This window comes from Microtus oregoni, unplaced genomic scaffold, assembly GCF_018167655.1.
Source record: "Microtus oregoni isolate MIOR12 unplaced genomic scaffold, Mior012 000018F_ref0000195, whole genome shotgun sequence".
NCBI lineage: Eukaryota > Metazoa > Chordata > Mammalia > Rodentia > Cricetidae > Microtus > Microtus oregoni.
Genome location: NW_024543077.1, coordinates 30,156,749 through 30,176,776, shown reverse-complemented (window position 1 = coordinate 30,176,776; position 20,028 = coordinate 30,156,749). Strand labels below are relative to the sequence as shown.

Below are 20,028 nucleotides of genomic sequence, written 5' to 3'. Positions count from 1 at the left end.
TTTTCTCTAAATTTACCAAATGCAAATGGATTGGACATTGTTAGTATAATTCTCCTCTGTACATATTATATATAGTTATTCTATTTAGTGTATATAGCTTTACTGTGTTAGTTAAAACCTTCACCTTTTAATAAGACAAATAGGGAAATGTGTGATATATTGATTATATTCTGATAATAAAGCCTGCTAAGCATTACAGCAGAGCTAATCACTACCTGACCAAAATTTACCATAGAGGTTTGGAGGACTTTGGGCAGATAGGAGTCAGGATTCCTAAGGCAGGCCTAAGAGAATATTAGCACTTTACTAACATGGAGAGACTGAAGAGGTGGTAGTCACAATTTGCTGGTTAACTGCTTCTCTGATCTTTCAGTTTCTTACCCTGCTCTCTGACTCCTGATTTCTTATTGTTAAATGTCAATTAGATTAATGCTTCAGCAGGTACAGAACTTTCTAAGCCCTTTGGAAATAAAGCCCATGTACCTGAGATAGAGCCACAAGATTTGTCATTTGCTCTGCTAAATTTTCACCTTTCCTTGACCCAATCTTCCCTCAGTTTTCCTCATTCCACTCTTTCATTTGTCTTTTATTTATTCTTCTTTCATCTTGATTGCAGTTTTTCCTCCCACCATTGCTCTCTGTCCCAACCTTCCCCCAAATCTCTCTTCTTTGTTTACCTTTAGAAAATAGCAGGTCTCTCATACATATCAACCACACATGGTGTCTTAATTGTGGTTTCTATTGTTGTGATGAAATACGATGACCAAAACCCAGGATTAGGAGAAAAGGGTTAATTTGGCCTGTACTGCCTTATTGTTGTTCACTTTTTTTTTTTTTTTTTTTTTTTTTTAGTTTTTCGAGACAGGGTTTCTCTGTGGTTTTGTAGCCTGTCCTGGAACTAGCTCTTGTAGACCAGGCTGGTCTTGAACTCACAAAGATCCGCCTGCCTCTGCCTCCCAAGTGCTGGGATTAAAGGTGTGTGCCACCACTGCCTGGCTGTTGTTCACTCTTAAAAGATGTTAGGAGAGGAACTTAAAGAGGACAGGATTTTTTTTTAACATAACTTGGATATTTTAGAGGGCAGGATTCTTAATAGATTTTTGTATGTTGAACCGTACTTGCATCTCTGAGATGAAACTGACTTCATCATGGTAAATGAGTTTTTGTTAATATGTTCTTGGATTTTATTTTCTAGTATTTTATTGAGTATTTTTGCCTCTATGTTCATCAGTAAGATGGGTCTGGAATTCTCCTTGGTTGAATCTTTGTATGGTTTGGTATAAGAGTAACTGTATCATCATAAAAGGGGTTTGGCAATCTTATTTCTATTTCTTTTTCTTTTTCTTTTTTTTTTTTTTTTGGTTTTTCGAGACAGGGTTTCTCTGTGGCTTTGGAGCCTGTCCTGGCTAGCTCTTGTAGACCAGGCTGGTCTCGAACTCACAGAGATCCACCTGCCTCTGCCTCCCAAGTGCTGGGATTAAAGGCGTGCGCCACCGTCGCCCGGCCCTTACTTCTATTTCTATTATGTGGATCCTTTGAGTATAGTTATTAGTTCTTAGTTCTGACAGAATTCTGAACTGAAACTGCCTTGCCCTAGGCTTTTTTTTTTTTTTTTTTGGCTGGAAGGCTTTTGATAACTTCTTCTCTTTCCTTGCAGGTTATAAGCTGATTTGAATTGTTCATCTGGTGTTGATTTAATTTTGGTATTTTATTGACTTTAGCCCTCAATTTGATTATTTCCTATCTTCTACTCCTGGGTGAGTCTGCTTCTTTTTCTTCTAGATCTTTCAGGTGTGCTGTTAAGTCACTGGTGTGAGTTTTCTATACTTTCTTTATTTAGTGCTATGAACTTTCATCTTAGCACTGCTTTTATAGTTTCCCATAGATTTGGGTATTCTGTGCCAGCATTTTTGTTGAATTCCACAAAGTCTTTAATTTCTTTCTTTATTTCTTGCTTGACCTAGGGGTGGTTTACTAGAGCACTGTTCAATTTCCATGAGTTTTTAGGCTTTCTGTGATTAGTGTTGTTACTAAATCCTAAATTTAAAACATGGTGATCTGAAAAGACACAGGGGGTTATTCCATTTTTTTGTGTGTGTGTTGAGGTTTGCTTTGTTACCATGTTTGTGGTCCATTTTAGAGAAGGTTCCCTGAGGTGCTGAGAAGAAGGTATATTTTGTGTTTGGGTGGAATGCTCTATAGATGTCCATTGATTCCATTTAAGTCAAGACATTTGTTAGTTGTCTTATTTTTCTGTATAACCTGCCCACTGGGGAGAGTGGGGTGTTGAAGTCTCCTACTATTCTTTTTTTATACAAAAACAATCAACATGTATTTATTTAATATACATTGTAAGAACTTAAGCAGACTTAAGTTAAAAAGACAAATAAAACAAAAATAACACCACAGCGTAGAAATCAAGAAAAGGACAGACCATCTAAGAAAAAAGACGACACAAGGAGAAGCTTGTGACAGGGCTCTTGACTGGAGACCAGCTTTGAATAGGTTTCTTGCAGGTACTTCTTAAATGCTGTGGGGGTTTTCCAGAGCTCAGCAGCGTGTGTGTTCAATGGGCTATCGATGTTGGGTTCTCCTAGCAGGCTCTGGATAGACAGCAAGATGGTCCTGACATCATACAGCGCGGACCATTTATCCTTGAGGATGTCCAGGCAGATGTTCCCCTGGGTGTCTACGTTGGGGTGGTAGCAGGGTGTGAGGAACTTCACCGTGGGTGCGTTGTAAGGGTAGCCACTAGGGAACGCGAGTGAGAGTTTATACCTCAGGTCTTCATATGCTGTGCCGGCTGCTCCATGCATGGATGGGCCCTTCCCATTTGAACAGGTTGTCTGATTCAGGGAAGGCAGAAATCCCATTGTCACCAGACATCATGAGGGTCATCAGCTCCTGTTGTAGCCTCTTGCCCACTGGCCGGGATGGCACCCCCGCTGGGCTCGGCTCCCTTGCGAACTGCCGGAATGCTGGCGGCAGCTGGGTCGCAGTTTTGCGAGGCCATCCAGAGGACGCAGGCCGCGAAACAGGAGTGTGGAGACGAAAAAGCAACTTCCTCCTACTATTCTTGTATGGGATTTGATGTGCAATTTAAGCTTTAGTAATGTTTCTTTTACATGAGTGGGTGTTCTAATATTTGGGGCATAGATGTTCAGGATTGAGACTTCATCTTGATGAATTGTTTTTGTTATGGGTATGAAGTGTCCTTCTTCATCTATTCTGATCGGCTTTACTTTGAAGTCTATTTGGTTAGCTATTAGGATACCTATACTTGTGTGCTGCTTAGGTCCATTTGATTTGAAAATCTTTTTCCAACACTTTACTCTTTGGCAGTGTTTGTCTTTGAGGTTTAGGTGTGTTTTAATTTTTTTTAATTAATTTATTTTTTATTGAAAATTTCCACCTCCTCCCTTCCTCCTACTTCCCTCCCCTCCCCACAACCCCCTTCCTCTCCTTCTCCAGTCCAAGGAGCAGTCAGGGTTCCCTACCCTATGGGAAGTCCAAGGTCCTCCCTGCTCCCCCCAGGTCCGGGAAGGTGAGCATCTTGGTGTGTTTCTTTTATAAAGCAAAAGGATGGATCCTGCTTTTGTATCCATTTTCTTAGCCTGTACCATTTTATAGGTTAATTGAGTCTATTGATATTAAGAGATGTAAATAACAAGGGACTGCTAGTTCCTGGTATTTTTCAGTAGCGGTGTTTGTGTTTCCCTTCTTTGGGGTTTGTGGGTGTTAGGATATCTGTTGCCGGTGTTTACAGTTAGCTTCTTTGGGTTGGAGTTTTCCCTCTAGTACTTTCTGCTTGACTGGATTGTGGATAGGTATTGTTTAAATCTGGTTTTGCCCTGGAATATCATATTTTTTCCATTTATGGTGACTGAAAGCTTTGGTAGGTCTGGTGTCTGTGGTCTCTTGGTGTCTTCAGCACATCTGTCCAGGGCCTTCTTGGTTTCATGGTTTCCATGGAGAATTTGGGTGTTATTCTGATAGGTCTGCCTTTATATTATACTTGGCCATTATCTTTTGCAGCTCTTAATATTCTTTCTTCGTTCTCTATTTTGCATTTTGATCATTATATGTTGGGGGAGACTTTTTTGGTCTAGTCTATTTGGTGTTCTCTAAGCTTCTTGTACCTTCATAGGGATATTCTTCTTTGGGTTGGGAAAGTTTTTTTCTATGATTTTTTTGTCAAATATAGTTTCTGTTCTTTTGAGTTGGTGTTGTTCTCTTTCTTCTATCCCTACTATTCTTAGGTTTTAATTTTTTTCATGGTGTCCCAGATTCCCAGGATGTTTTGTGTAAGGAATTTGTTGGATTTGTTGTTTTCTTTGACCAATGATTTGATTTCTATAGTATCTTCAGCATCTGAGAGTCTCTCTTCTATCTCTTGTATTCTGCTGGTTACACTTCCTGCTATAGTTCCCATTTGTTTAACCAGATTTTCCATATACAGAATTCCCTGCATTAATGTTTTCTTTATTGCCTCTATTTCAGTCTTCAAGTCTTGAGCTGTTTGTTTCATCTGTTTGATTGTTTTTTCTTGGTTTCTTTGATGTCTTCCAATTTGTTGTCTGTCTTTTCCTTGGTTTCTTTAAGGGAATTTTTATTTCCTTCATCATCCTCCTAGAGTTACATTGGGGACCCCATCATTTTCACAAAGTTACATCGAAAATCATTTCTTTTGTTTCTCCTGGCTTAGGATGACTAAGTCTTTGTGTAGTATGACCACTGGGTTCTGGTGTTACCATGTTGCTTTCTATGTTATTGGATGAATTCTTGCATTGGCACCTATCCATCTCATCCTTCAATTGGTGCCAGCAGTGTCTTTTCCTTTTGTTCCAATCCTTAAAGTGATGGTTTGTGTCTTTGAGACCTGTTCTTGGCCAACTCTGTGTTTCAGAGAGCCATGCCACTGAGGTCTGTCTTGGTACTCTCTCTTCTTGGCCTGCTCTTTTGGTCTGCACTCCTGGGTCACACTCTTGGTCCAGTCTGTGCAGTCACAGCTTGTGCTTCAGGGTCCCTGTCTTAGGCCACCCTGTGAAACTACATCTTGTGTTTTAATGTTCCTCTGAAGTTGCAAGGTGCTGGGAGGTAGCATGGGAAGTTTTGGTGGTGGAGTGAGACTTGTAGCTTTCAGTGTCTGATGGATGGTATGGAGGTGTTTGAGCAGCACACCTGGAGGAAACTTGCCATTTGGCTGGCTAGTGAACTGAAGCAGGTAGTGTTTGGGCCCAGAGTTTTGCCCCAGTATGGAGGTCCTAAAGAGGTTGTCCTGCTAGGTGGGTCATCACTCACCTCTTGGTCCTTTCTGTGTAATAGCAGGCTGTGCTGCAGAGTTCCACTTAGGTTGCGGGTGCATGGATAGGAGGGCTTGGGGCACAATGGGACTTGTAGCTTTCAAGGTTCAATGGATGGGATGGGGGTGTTGGAGCAGCCTCCTTTCAGGAAACTCAAAGGCTAGCTGGCTAGGGAAGCTGAGGCCACTGGGGGAGGTCCTGGGGTTTTGCTCTGGTATGGAGGGCCTAGAGAGTGGGGTGTCCTGCTGCATGGGTAGTCACTCACCTCTTGGTCCCCTCTGAGGAGTAGCAGGTTGTGTTTCAGTGTTCCATTGAGGTTGTGGCAGGGGTTTGTAGGGGTATAATTGGAGATTTAGGGCAGAATGGAACTTGTAGAATTCAGGGTCCAATGGATCATGAGTATATTTCTTAAACTTCAGTTTTTAATTTTCTTCACTTATTGCTTGTTTTTTTGCTTTTCACTTTCACAAGACTGGGGTTTCTGTATCTTTGAAGTCTTTTTGTTTTTTGTTTTTGGTGGTTTGGTTTTTTTTTTTTGTTTCTTTTTTTATTTTTCCATTCACTTCCTCCCCTCCTCCCATTCCCCTCCCGCTCCCCCACACCCCCTCTTCCCTCCCCATCCCTCCTTAAGAGAGGGCAGGGAATCCTGCCCTGTGGGAAGTCCAAGCACCCCCCCCCATCCAGTCCTAGGAAGCTTTGCATCCAAATAGACAATTGAACTAGGGTCCCAAAAAGCCAGTACATGCAGTAGAAACAAGTCCCAGTGCCTTTATCAATGCCTTCTCAGTCAGCCCCCATTTTCAGCCACATTCAGAGAGTCCAGTTTGATCGCATGCTCACTCAGTCCTGGTTCTGCTGGATTTGGTGAGCTCCCATTAGAACAGGAACACTGTCTTAGTGAGTGGACCAACCCCTCGCAGTCCAGACTTCCTTGCTCATTTTCTCCCTCCTTCTGCTCTTCAACTGGACCTTGGGGGCTCAGTCCAGTGCTCTGATGAGGGACTTTGTCTCTATCTCCATCTGTTGCTGGACTAAGACTCTCTCCAATGGGTTTTCTGGTACAGGATTTGGTTTTGGTTTTGTTTTTTTGTTGTTTTTTTTTTCAAGACATATATATATTATACAAGACATAAACTAGTTAGGATAGGATAATTAATGAATATATTGTTCTTATTCATAGTATAGAATTGTGTATTGGGCTTAGAACTCTCTTATTTAAACAAAAGGAGAAGGCGCTGTAGGAAATCTTACAGCCAGTGGTTTCCTGACCACTAAGGCATGGCCTCTTATATAGGCCAGTATAGAGCATGAGTCCAGCCTCTTTCTGGCTGCATGATTCGGTTTCTGATCTCAGTTTGAGCATAGGATTCTGATTTGTGAGTCTATCCCTAATAAATAAACATCTATTTCTCAATTCTGAGCTAGTATTGCATTTCTTCTAAGAGTCCTTCTTTAAGGATCATTAAATGTGAATCTTCTAAGTGATGAAATGATTTCTTTCATTTGTTGACCATGGACCAATAGTGACTGGGTTCAGAATGTACTTGATTAAATAAACAACCCACCAGAAAATATCATGTATTTGAAGAACTTTCTCTCCTTATTGGTTTTATTTCAATTTTCTGTGGATCCTTACCAGGAGAAGCCTTTCTAGATAAAATTCCTCATTGTATGCTATGAGTTTCAATACCCTAAAGTAATTTCCTGACATTTATATCTACTGTGTTGTGCTTGACATTAATCAGCCAAATTCCTATTTATACTGAAATGTGTTTACCATCATTATGGGCTCAATCTCTAAATCACATAAGATATAGCAGAAAGAGTTCTTATTCAGTGCTCAAGTGTTTGGTAACCTGCTGTTTTATCTGAGTCATTGTGTGGCTCTAAATTCCTGAAAGTAAAGGGAGGCATCATTCCTCGCTCTATTTGTTGTGATGTTATTGGATGATGGCCCTGGAATGCAGGTATTTTTTATGTCAAGTATATGCTGCTGTGCTGAGCTTCATGCTTATCTTGAATTTTAAAATTTGACAGAGGGTATCTCTCTGATTCCCAGGATACCATCCCATGGATTGATAGCATTAATACTGCCTGAGTATTTTGAGTCATTAAATTGCAGCTGTATGAACATCTTCTTGCTTGTTATGCTTGCTTTGATTTTTTTAAATCAATATGACTGTTTTATATGCCTGCATGGATATGTACCATGAAAGTGATCAAAGAATATCAGAAATCCTTACCCTGGAAAATGGATAGTTATAATCCCCATGTAAGTACAGGCAAATTTGTCCATCTCCATTCCAGATCAGCAAGAGTGCTGAATTAATCTGCCCCCTCTCCAGGTCTGTGTTGATTATTTATGACCAACATATATATTTCTACTGTTTTCATCTGTCCACTTTTAACTGTTTTATACAGGAAGTTCTTTTTCTACAAAATGTTATTGGTATTGAAGTTTATATTAGGGTACTTCAGGGTCTGGAAGAAGACTACAGAACTGGAGTGAAAACAACTCTTTGTAGAAACTTCAATAAAAGCCTGTTAGTTTTTCTATCCCATTGTTTGTTTTATTGAGGTTTGCAATGGAGACAGAGTCTTAATGTGTACTGCCACTTTTCCTGGACCTGATTGCATTGACTTGACTGGCATTCAACTCAGAGACAAATATACCCACCTCTGTTTTCTCAGTGTTGTGGTTAAAGGCACAATAAACCAATACACCCATTTGTGTATCTTTTTTTCTTTCTATAATGAGGAATTTTTCATACAATTTTCTCATGCATACAATTTACTGTTGATCTTTTTTCTTGTCTCACCCTGTTAATAGATATTGTTCTTATAAGGTGAAATCCCATTCAGATTGTATAGAAATGACAGAATTGACTCTAATTTTCAATTTACTTCTAAAGTAACTGACTATATCACAGAATAAGAATGGGGAGCACCAGAATCATACAACTGTACTTTCAAAGAAGTATGCATTTCCAATGATGTCACTGTCATGCTTACATGTACACACGTATGGTATATTTTTGAAGGCAGTGACCTATGATGATCTACATATCAACTTCACTCAGGAAGAGTGGGATTTGCTGAGTCCTTCCCAGAAAAATCTCTACAAAGATGTGATGCTGGAGACCTTCAGGAACCTCACTACTACAGGTAAAAATGAATTTCCTTCATGTTTCAAAATATGGAGACAACCTTTCCTTGCCTTATAATGTTGTTCTGTAATTTGATTTAGAAAGAAGAAAATGAGATGAGTAACACAATCATAGTTCTTAGGTGCACTTAAGATAATGAGCTAGCTGGGCAGTGGTGGCACACGCCTTTAATTCCAGCACTCTGGAGGCAGAGGCAGGTGGATCTCTGTGAGTTCGAGACCAGCCTGGTCTACAAGAGCTAGTTCCAGGACAGACTTCAAAACCACAGAGAAACCCTGTCTCGAAAAACAAAAAAAAATAATAATAATTAAAAAAAGAGAATGACCTAATTGTTGTACAATATTAAATAATATAACATACATATTCTGGTACTGTATTTCAGGGTACATTTTGGAGGTCTGTAACACTGAAGAACATAGTCAATGCTCTAGAAGACCTACAAGGTAATTTTCCTGTGCAAGTTTATAACAATATGCCTCTGATGAGTTTCTAATATGTCCTGGAACAATGAATCAAAAGCAGCATTGTAAATAAGCACAGCTTTAAATGCATTGATGGTTATTAAATTCTCACAAATCCATATTCCTCAATTTCTCATAGGTGAATTGCATGTGCAAGGCATTCATTTAAGAAAACGTCAACAGCACTCGGGAGGCAGAGGCAGGCGGATCTCTGGGAGTTTGAGACCAGCCTGGTCTACAGAGCTAGTTCCAGGATGGGCTCCAAAACCACAGAGAAACCGTGTTTCGAAAAAAACTAAAAAAAAAGAAAAAGTCAAGGAAGCAATGACTAAACAGATAATCACCATTTGAATCATAGCAACGTGAGGGCTATGTAGTAGATCTGCCAGTCCATTTCTTTCTTGCTACTTATGACAATAACTTTATACACATTTCAGTGATGAGTGTAGCTGCAAACTTTCTCCTAAATCAATAGCTCATGGTAAGACTTGGATTACTCATAGACTTTTTGTGACTTGTTAAGTTTAGTGAAAGTGGCAGTTAGAGTCAAGGGTCAATGGGCAGTTGTTGTGGAGAAACCTTAATATCTATACCACAAGTCTATGAGGAACAGCAAGTGAAACCATGAGGATTCAATGTGGAAATCTTTTATTTACTATTCTTCCTTACTATGTATATCATATGTGAACTCTTGATACAAGCATATGAGAATATGGATATGGAAAGATGTAGCATACGACTCATTAAGAACAATTAGAAGATAAACTGTAGTTCCCATGGAGAGTATACTTGTTCAATTAAGTGCAAGTATACAGTAATTGGTATTTTACCATCATTGTTAATACATAAACAACTTCACATTAAAAAAAAAGCCCCATGAGTTCTAAGTCTGCCAATACTTCTTAGTGTCTTAGTTCACTTAGTCAATGTATAAGGATTCACAGTAAAATTTATGAATGCAGTAAAGATCGTAAGGCACTCAGTGTATGCATTTCTTTTAAAAAATGTGAAAAAATCATAGAAAAATATAGAGATAGGTATAGATGAAATGGTAAACCATGACACAAAGGAATTATCATCACAAATATTTTTCCTAATGAAAGAAGAAAACATGATTTTAAATGAAGTTATAAGACATTAATATTTGATTCATTTTTACAACTGGAACAAATTATGAAATTAATTCATACAGATCTGAGGTTCAACAGTATATTGAATGTGGTAAAGCTTTTACATGTGTAAATTATCCTTGCAGGATTGAAAGAAATCAAATTGGAGAGAAATTTTCAGTATGTTCTCACTATGCTAAAACCTTGTCTTATGACACTCACCTTCTAAGGAATGAAAAAACACATACCAGAGAAAAATGCTGTGAAATTAAGCAATGTGGTAAAGCCTTTGATTATCACAGTCATCATCAAATGCATGAAAGAACACCCACTGGAGAGAAACCCTATGAATATAGTCAAGATGGTAAAGACTGTGTTCATTATGAAACTCATCAAAGTCATAAAAGAACACATAATGAAGAAAAATCATATAAATTTAATGCGCTTGGTAAGGCCTTTGCTGATCACAGTCATTTTCAAAAGAATAAAAGAACACATACTAGAGAGAAACCCTATGAATGTTTTCAATGTGGTAAATGCTTTGCATGTCAGGATAATCTTCAAACACATAAAAGAACACGTACTGGAGAGAAACCCTATGAATGTAATCAGTGTGGTAAGGCCTTTGCTCAGAAAAGTAATCTTCAAATGCATAAAAGAGCACATAATGGAGAGAAGCCTTATGAATTTAGTCAGTGTGGTAAATACTTTGCACATCTGGATTACCTTCAATTGCATGAAAGAACACATTCTGGAGAGAAACCCTATGAATGTAATCAGTGTGGTAAGGCCTTTGCTCGACCTAGTACTCTTCAAAGTCATAAAAGAACACATTCTGGAGAGAAACCCTATGAATGTAATCAGTGTGGTAAGGCCTTTGCTCGACCTAGTACTCTTCAAAGTCATAAAAGAACACATACTGGAGAGAAACCCTGTGAATGTCATCAGTGTGGTAAGGCCTTTGCTCGACCTAGTACTCTTCAAATGCATAAAAGAACACATACTGGAGAGAAACCCTATGAATGTAATCAGTGTGGTAAGGCCTTTGCTCAACATGGTACTCTTCAAATGCATAAAAGAACACATACTGGAGAGAAACCCTATAAATGTAGTCAGTGTGGTAAGGCCTTTGCACATCATCGTCACCTTCAATACCATAAAAGAACACATACTGGAGAGAAACCCTATGAATGTAATCAGTGTGGTAAGGCCTTTGCATATCTTAGTAATCTTCAAGAGCATAAAAGAACACATTCTGGAGAGAAACCCTATGAATGTAATCAGTGTGGTAAGGCCTTTGCTCAACACAGTCATCTTCAAAGTCATAAAAGAACACACACTGGAGAGAAACCCTATGAATGTAATCAGTGTGGTAAGGCCTTTGCTCGACCTAGTACTCTTCAAAGTCATAAAAAAACACATACTGGAGAGAAACCCTATGAATGTCATCAGTGTGGTAAGGCCTTTGCTCACCGTGGTACTCTTCAAATGCATAAAAGAACACATACTGGGGAGAAACCCTATGAATGTAATCAGTGTGGTAAGGCCTTTGCTCGACCTAGTACTCTTCAAAGTCATAAAAAAACACATACTGGAGAGAAACCCTATGAATGTCATCAGTGTGGTAAGGCCTTTGCTCACCGTGGTACTCTTCAAATGCATAAAAGAACACATACTGGAGAGAACCCCTATGTATGTATTCAGTGTGGTAAGGCCTTTGCCCATCATAGTCACCTTCAATACCATGAAAAAACACATACTGGTGAGAAACCCTATGAATGTAATCAGTGTGGTAAGGCCTTTGCATATCTTAGTCATCTTCAAAAACATAAAAGAACACATACTGGAGAAAAACCCTATGAATGTAATCAGTGTGGTAAGGCCTTTGCTCAACACAGTCATCTTCAAAGGCATAAAAGAACACATACTGGAGTGAAATCCTTTAAATGTAATCAATGAAGTAAGGTCTTTGCTCACAACTGTGCTCTTCAAAATCATAAAAGAACCCATACTGGAGAGAAACCCTATAAATGCCATCAATGTGGTAAGGACTTGCATGTCACAATCATCTTCAATTGCATAAAAGAACACATACTGGAGAGATACATGTGAATGAAATCTGTCCTGAATCCTTTTTCCCAATCATCTCCAAATATGTAAAATAAGACATCTTATAGAGAAACCCTGAGTTTAATATGTGTGTTCTTTAAAAACATGAGAAAAATCATACTGTAGTGATACTCTATGAAAATCAGTGTCAGAATGATTTGTGCTTCATATAGGAGTAAGACTTTTTGTGTGTAATCAATCTGATTAAGTTTGTGGTGCATATTACCATAATCTTAGGACCTGAGGAAAAAACTGAGGGCTTATTGTAAATTATTCTTTAAACAAAAACAGTTATTGTATAGAAAAGAACTTTATAGTGTCAACAATTTGTTCAAGCATCATGATACCTCTTATTATTTTAGTTTGAAGTAGCAAACTAATGGACAAACATTTTATGAAGCATTATTGGTTGGAGAAAGGGTATTTAAAGAAACATACATTGGTCCTGAAACCAGAGCCAAAAGAAAGTACCTTGTCTCTGAATCTAGAAGTCGTTAAAGAAACAACATCTCTCTGAAAACAGCCAACGTTAAAAGGGGCCAGTAAAGAAACACAATTTGGCTCTCAAATCAGATCCATAAAAACAAACTCTACCCTTGTCCACTGCGCACAAAAGCAATGAATCCCTCGGCATAAAATCAAGCCCATCCCGGAGCTTTTTCTGGATCAGGTATTGAAATCCAGCAAATTCCAACCATCAAAATTTCCTTTGCTCTCGGTTATTAAGAAGTCCTATTTGAGCCTTATGCTCATTAAGCATGCAGCTGTCCCTTTCCACACTTTGCAGAGGTATTCATACTCATGTTTTCTTCTCAAATAAATCTGATTCAAGATTTACGTGAATACCTCTTTTAATGGAATGTTTCAGAAACTCCTGGAGTTGAGCCAAGATACAATTGATGCCTCTGTTTGGGAACTTAGTTCAGAAGATGACAGAGTAATTGGACATATATTATGAAATATTCCCTTGAGAGTAGAGGAGATCAGAACCAGATATTTCTACTGGGAAACTTTCTTCTTTTTTTGTTTTTGTTTTTTTTTCTTCTGTTTTTTGAGACTGGGTTTCTCTGTAGCTTTGGGGCCTGTCCTAGAAAAGCCTCTGCCTCCCAAGTGCTGGGATTAATGTTGTGCACCACCACTGCCCGGCCTGGAAAGCTTTCTTAGAAGAATTAATTTCTTTTACTTCAAGTCTAAGTTTGCTTTTTCTTTACATGAACCAATTCATTGTGTAAGTAAGCTGTACGATGACTCTCAGCTCCTCTTTTACAGAAATGAATGAATGTTTACAGGAGAAATGTTTTCATGAGTGAAAAACTGTCTTAAAAGTTTTGTTCATTGTAGTTATGTGATGTATGTGTGTGTATTTGTGTGTATTTGAATGTGCATTCTGTATCCACATAAAGATAATACCTTGGATATTATTGCAGAAGAAATTACAGGAAGCTGTCAAACATCTGACATTAGTTCTCACCTAGGCATGACTCTAGTGCCTCATATATTTTTAGTCTATTTATATCTTTTTGAAGTCTGGAAATAGGAACACACTCTTAGAAAAAAGAAAGTTCAATTCATGACAACAATTGGTTAATTTCTTTAGAAATCACAGTTTTCTCTAGCTTTAAGTAAAAATTTTTATCATAACCTTGAGGGAAGTAAATTACATACCATGTTTAATCAAGACTGGTGGAGAATATTGCATTATGGTTTCTACATTGAAATATTTGAAGTATGTACTAAAGTGAGCTATATGTGTGGCAAATCCATTTAGTGAATTCTATTTTGTAGTCTTTATATTACTTCTATGGATTTTGTTCATCTTTTTTTGTGCCTTTACCAAGTGATGGGTATTTTTCTGCTATAATGTATAGAATGGTAAACCCATCATACTTGTTTCCCATTGGTTATTGAAGTGTCAGGCCATGTGGGAACATACTTTTTGAGTAAATGTTTTGGGTTGTTTCTGGTTTAGATTTTTATCTTTTCAGAAATTCCCTTCAGCTTTTGTTTGTTATTAATCCTAGCTTGGATGTCAGGAAAAATTCAGGGATTATTTTGAATTCATGATGCTCATATGTCTGCCCCCTGTATACAAGTCCAAGGGTCGATGATGAACTCCAAATGTATGTGGTTTTTCAACAGAATTTGACAGTATTCACATTAAAATGACTGATAAAATAAATAATAAGAAATGTTAAATACCTTATGTGTATTTAAAGAAGTATTTTCATTCATGTTTTATAGATGTAATAACGTAGTCTAATCAGCAATCATCTGTTTATCTGACACCATAACTTAATGTTCTTTTCTTGTAAATTTTTTTGATCTTTATTGAGCTCTACATTTTTTTGCTGCTCCCCTCCTGCCTCTTCCCTTCCCTTCAGTACTCTCACAAGGTCCCATCCTCCCAATTTACTCGGGAGATCTTGTCTTTTTCTAATTCACATGTATATTAGAACTTTGTATGTCTCTTTAGTGTCCTCATGTTGTCTAAGTTCTCTGGGACTGTGATTTGTAGGCTGGGTTTCTTTGCTTTATGACTAAAATCCACTTAATGACTGACTACATGTGATAATTGTCTTCTGTGTCTGGGTTAGCTCTCTCAAAATGATGTTTTCTCGCTCCATCCATTTTCCTGAAAAATTCAACATGTAATCGAGGTTGGGATTCTAGTCTTGCCCATAAGAGTCCTTTCCCACTGAGTCATCTCATTGGTGCTCAAATTCAATTAGAAGAAATATTACAACAGTAGAGTCTTATTTTCTTTTCAAATTGTAAATGCAATTTCATACAACAAGAGAGGACCATGGGACAATTTGAATAGTCAATCTGCTATGCATGTGAAAATATTCTTACCAGCACAGATTTTTTTAATTTCTTCATTCTGAGAACAAGACATGTATTTATACTTTCTCAAAACCAAAATTACATGCCAGAAAATTGCATCATTTATTAAAGTTCATTGCCTCTAAGTCTGATAACCTGGCTTCTATATCTTGTTTACCCTAATACTCTTACGAATTTTTTCATATTTGTTGACTTCATCAGTTACTTATACACACTCCTACATCATCTCATTCACAAATAATTTTTAAACCAAAAGAAGTTTCTTTCAGTGTATTTGCAGTCAAATGACTCCCAAGGTTTAAGGACTAAAACTCACAACGTGGACGTAGATCATAGACCCCTGTTAGTTTTCTTATCTGTGCTACATGCACATCATGTCGCAGGTGTAGTCACAAAAGCACACTTCAAACATTTTTAAATGGATGGAATTGACAATGCAATAACAATGACTCATTATTTTGAACATATGAAATTATTTGGCCATTTAAATAATACAATTTGAAGAAATATTGTTATTTATCAAAACAATGATGTTCCCTTTTAAGTCTTTCATTATGTTTTTTTTTTTTTTTACTCAATAAGTCCTTTACAAACATTTCAGCTCAACATAGAGGTGCATGGCTCTAATCACAGAACACAGGAGTGTGGGTGGGTCCAATCTCAGTGAGTTTGATGCCAGCTTGTTCCACATAATGCATACCTGGCATCAATGGCTATGTGGACATATCCTATCTCAAAAACATCACAAAAGACAAAGACTCCCAAATTATGGAAGTTTTCCTAATAAAATCTGCCTGGAGTCAGACTGATTTCAACCAACATTTTAAATATTCCCTCACATAAAGAGAAGTCTCTTAACAATGAAAATAAGAAGCAATATACAAATTCCATTCACATTCCTTCCATTGAATCTTTGACAACCATCTATAGTGGACTTTATCCTTCAAGTGATAAGAGACAGAAGGAACAATGTGACTCCTCTACCTTAAGAATTATAATGACACATGTGGGACCTGGAGAGTTGTCTCAGGAGTACTGCTCCTCTTGGGTACTCAGGTTTGACTCATAGCACCATATCTGATTGGATAGAACTCCCTGTAATTGGAGGTCCTGGAGATCGGGTGCATTCTTCTGGCCTCTTAGGGTACAAAATGGGCAAATACTGAAAAGACAGATGTGTATTTGATTCTATATTTTAAATAGGTTTTCTTTATGTGCCTGTTACCTTAAAAAGGAATGAAATTCAACTTAGATGTAGGAGTTTGACCAGTGAGTGTAGCAAGTGTATCTCAGGTACTAGTGATGACCAGAAGACAGTGTCTACTCTCCTGTGACTGGAGGAACAGACAGTTGTGAGCTGTCTTATGGGTGCTGGGTATCAAAGATTCTCTGGATGAGTCACCAATGTTCTAAGAGCTGAGCCTTCTTTTCAGCCTCATGAACATGTCATTTATAACAGTAAGGTATAAAAGGCTGATCGAAGTTCATCTTAACTCATCCTTTGCCCAAAAGAAATAAAGGACTGATAGTATTGGAAACTAATTTAGTCTTTGTTCTTTTTTTTGGTTTTTTTTGAGACAGGGTTTCCCTGTGGTGTTGGAGCCTGTCCTGGAACTAGCTCTTGTAGACCAGGCTGGTCTCGAACTCACCTCTGCCTCCCGAGTGCTGGGATGAAAGGCGTGCGCCACCATCGCCTGGCAGTCTTTCTTCTTAAAGAATTTCTGAGCCCAAATATTCCTCAACTGAGGGAAAAGTACAAAACAAAACAAATAATCAGGAAACAAGCTGAAAATGTAAGTCTTTAAAAGATAGTTGGCGGCCGGACGATGGTGGTGCATGCCTTTAATCCCAGCACTCGGGAGGCAGAGGCAGGCGGATCTCTGTGAGTTCGAGACCAGCTTGGTCTACAGAGCTAGTTCCAGGACAGGCTTCAAAGCCAAAGAGAAACACTGTCTCGAAAAACAAACAAACAAACAAACAAATAAATAAATATAAATAAAAGATAGTTGGCTATTTAACCAAAGCAATTGGCCACAATTGGAACATAAATACTTACTATTCAGGTGTACCCATGCTTAAGTTCATTCTACGAGGTTGTAGATCATTCTTGGCTGGCCAGAAAGAGCAATCATGTTGTTATCATTTATTGGTGGCACCTATTAATGACAGTAAACACATCACTTTTATATTCAAAGTTTAAAATTTTCTCTTATCCTGACTTTTGTTTATAGACCATAATCAATCATCATGCATTTAAATAACTCAAAATTCTGAACTATCAAGAAATTGGACACAGAATTAAAAATGGGGAAAATACCATTCTGCAGTAGAAGTCAGCAATCATATCTTTGAACACAGAACTGTATGGTAAATTTCTGTATGATATAGTGCACAGTAGCAAAGAAGATCAGTGCAGTGACTAAGAAAGGACATTTCTGTGAAGGTGTTGAAGGTAATTCCCAATAATGCTATCTAGAAACTATTCAAGATGCAGTCATGTTGAATAAAAGACTAAAGGTGGGCTTCAGCCACAAACACATGACCTTAACTCCTGAGCATGTCTGTCCTGGAGAATCAAGTCAGGGATCCACACATTCTTTGATTTGCAGAAATACAGGGGTGTGGCCAGCAGGTTCATAACCTAGGCTCTCAGGTCAGAAAGAGAAAGAAGACACCATATGAGTAAACTTGATGTCTCTTTAAAGAACTGCCTATTTTCTGCAAATGCTGATTTAGAAAGCCATCTGTAATAGGAGGCGAGCCTCTGATCACAGATCTCCAGCATAGCCCACCAAATAAAGGCAGTTACCGAGAAGCTGCATTTGTCTATGTAGTTTTGTGTTTAGATTCCTTTTCCAAGGTATTTCAGATTTTATCTGAAATTTTTGGCCACACATTGGAATGCCATTTTTATTTTTTTTACTTTAAAAATTATACCTTTAATTATAGAATATTGTTAGGATAATACAGCCATAGACAAGACACTAGGATAACTGACCAATACCAACGGGATCCGCTCTCCACAACCACAGAACACAGGCACAGAGTGTCTGGATATGTGCAGGAGCAGCCAGGGGCCTGCAAACAGCAGGCATGCAAACAGCATTGGTGAAGTGTGACAGAGGCATGACTTCCACAGAGCTCTGCACTGGGAGTGGGCAGCGGATGACTGCAGGAGGGAGGGCACTCAGCTGGCGCAGACAGGTATGGGGAGATGGGAAGGCAATCAGAGACCCTCCCTGAGCCTTTCGTCTACAAGGCAAAAGCAGCAAATGGCACACTAGCAAAACCTTTAGGCTGGAGGTGGTGTTGCAGGGCTGGGGGGATGGGGACCGGGTAGAGAAAGGGGTAAAATGAAGTTGGATCAGAGGTGCTGTCTTCTAAAAGCTACTCCCAAGCAGACACTTACAATGACTCAACCAAGTCATTGGCTACATACAGATGCCATATCTGAGTTTAGTTACCAAGAATACATAAGTCACCTAACGGTTAAAATGTGAATACCCACAGCAGGCGAGATGTCGTACAGAATAGAAACCACGTGCCTGCCCCAAGTTCATGCTCAAATGGGAGGGGCCACTCGGAGTGCTTTTCATTTGGTTGCTTTTGAGGCTGTCACTAGTGAATGACACGGTAGGTGTCACCCAGCTTCACTCACAATGACTCTGTAGTGAAAGCACTAAATGCCAAATCCCAAAGAACTTCAACAAAAAATTTTTTTGTTTTTTCCAAGACAAGGACTCTCTGTGTAGCCCTGGCTGTCCTGGAACTCTATCCTGTAAACCAGGCTGGCCTTGAACTCACAGAGATCTGCCAGCCTCTGCCTTCCAAGTGCTGGGATTAAAGGCATGTGCCACCCCCAATCCCCACCCCTGCAAAAAAAAAAAGGTTTCTTGAAAAAAAAAAACATGTTAACATTTGCAAGTCTGCACTAAGCACCATAAAATGCACTGGGCCCCATCCCCTTCCATCCCCAGGGGACGGAGTAAGCACCAATATCCGGGCTACTCATAATTCCTGCCTGGGCTGAGATAAAGAGAACTGAGGTACTGGGCGACACTGGGCAACTCTCACTGTAACTCTTTGTACCTGGAGGCGGGAAACACACTCCTCTTTAGGCTTATTCATTTCTTCTGATGAGGCCAAAGAGGTTTCATCACAGGAGAAGATAACTCAGTCTGAGAAAGGGCAAAGGACCTAACTGTCCAGTCATTGTCTCACAACTGATGGACACATACGAGCAAGAGTTTAGTTCTGTACAAAACCAAGCCTTACAGGAGAGTGCACGCCTGCGCACCAGTGTTCAAATTCTTTCCCATAACACAAGAAAAGTAAAGGAATTCTCTCACATGGAGTATGCCTACAGTTCTATCTTATGGTCTACATCACGTAAGAACATGCTGATTCTTAGGAATTCGGTCTCTGCTATTAGAATACACACTTCACTACACATACACATTCCTTTAAGCGAGCTATGATAAAGACTGGGGCGTGGCCCTATCAAACCCTAGAGTTAGCAGTACAAGGGCGAGTGACCTAACTGTTAAAGGTAGATGGCAAAGGACACAGAAAGGACTGTCGCTCCCTGGGAAGGGCTCGGTGCTCCCTTCCCTGAAGGAGTCAACCCACTTCTACTCCTTCCATCATCACCTGCGGTCCTGTCCTTTCCTAAAGGCAGTTTCCACACTGCGATCTCTAAAGTGATTTCTGAAGACAATTCATAAACCTGATTAATGACAGCATCAATGGGTATCTCTTGCTAAGGTCACCACCATCCAAGGGCCCTTGGTCCTCAACCTTGTACCCTTCTCCTTTCACACTGTGTCTTCGGGTAGCTTTCAAAAGCGTGCAAGCTATATACAAGTGAGAAACAAGGGAAGTGATTCAGTCACTGCTTTCAGCGTGCAGAATCCTGTGCACAAGAAGGCAAGGTACCAATATGAGCTACTCAAGGAAAAAGCCCTTTGGAAGGGAAGTGCATGAGCCCGGCCACTGCGGTGTGTGAACAGTGGCTACCCAGGACAAGTCCGCATGC

General features: G+C 39.1%; 2 pseudogenes; one reads left to right on the top strand and one right to left on the bottom strand.

The window, feature by feature from the left end:
* Positions 1-2,417: 2,417 nt before the first annotated feature.
* Positions 2,418-3,013, bottom strand: LOC121458832 (annotated as a pseudogene).
* A 7,516-nt stretch (positions 3,014-10,529) lies between these two features.
* On the top strand, positions 10,530-12,152 carry LOC121458831 (annotated as a pseudogene).
* Positions 12,153-20,028: the final 7,876 nt, after the last annotated feature.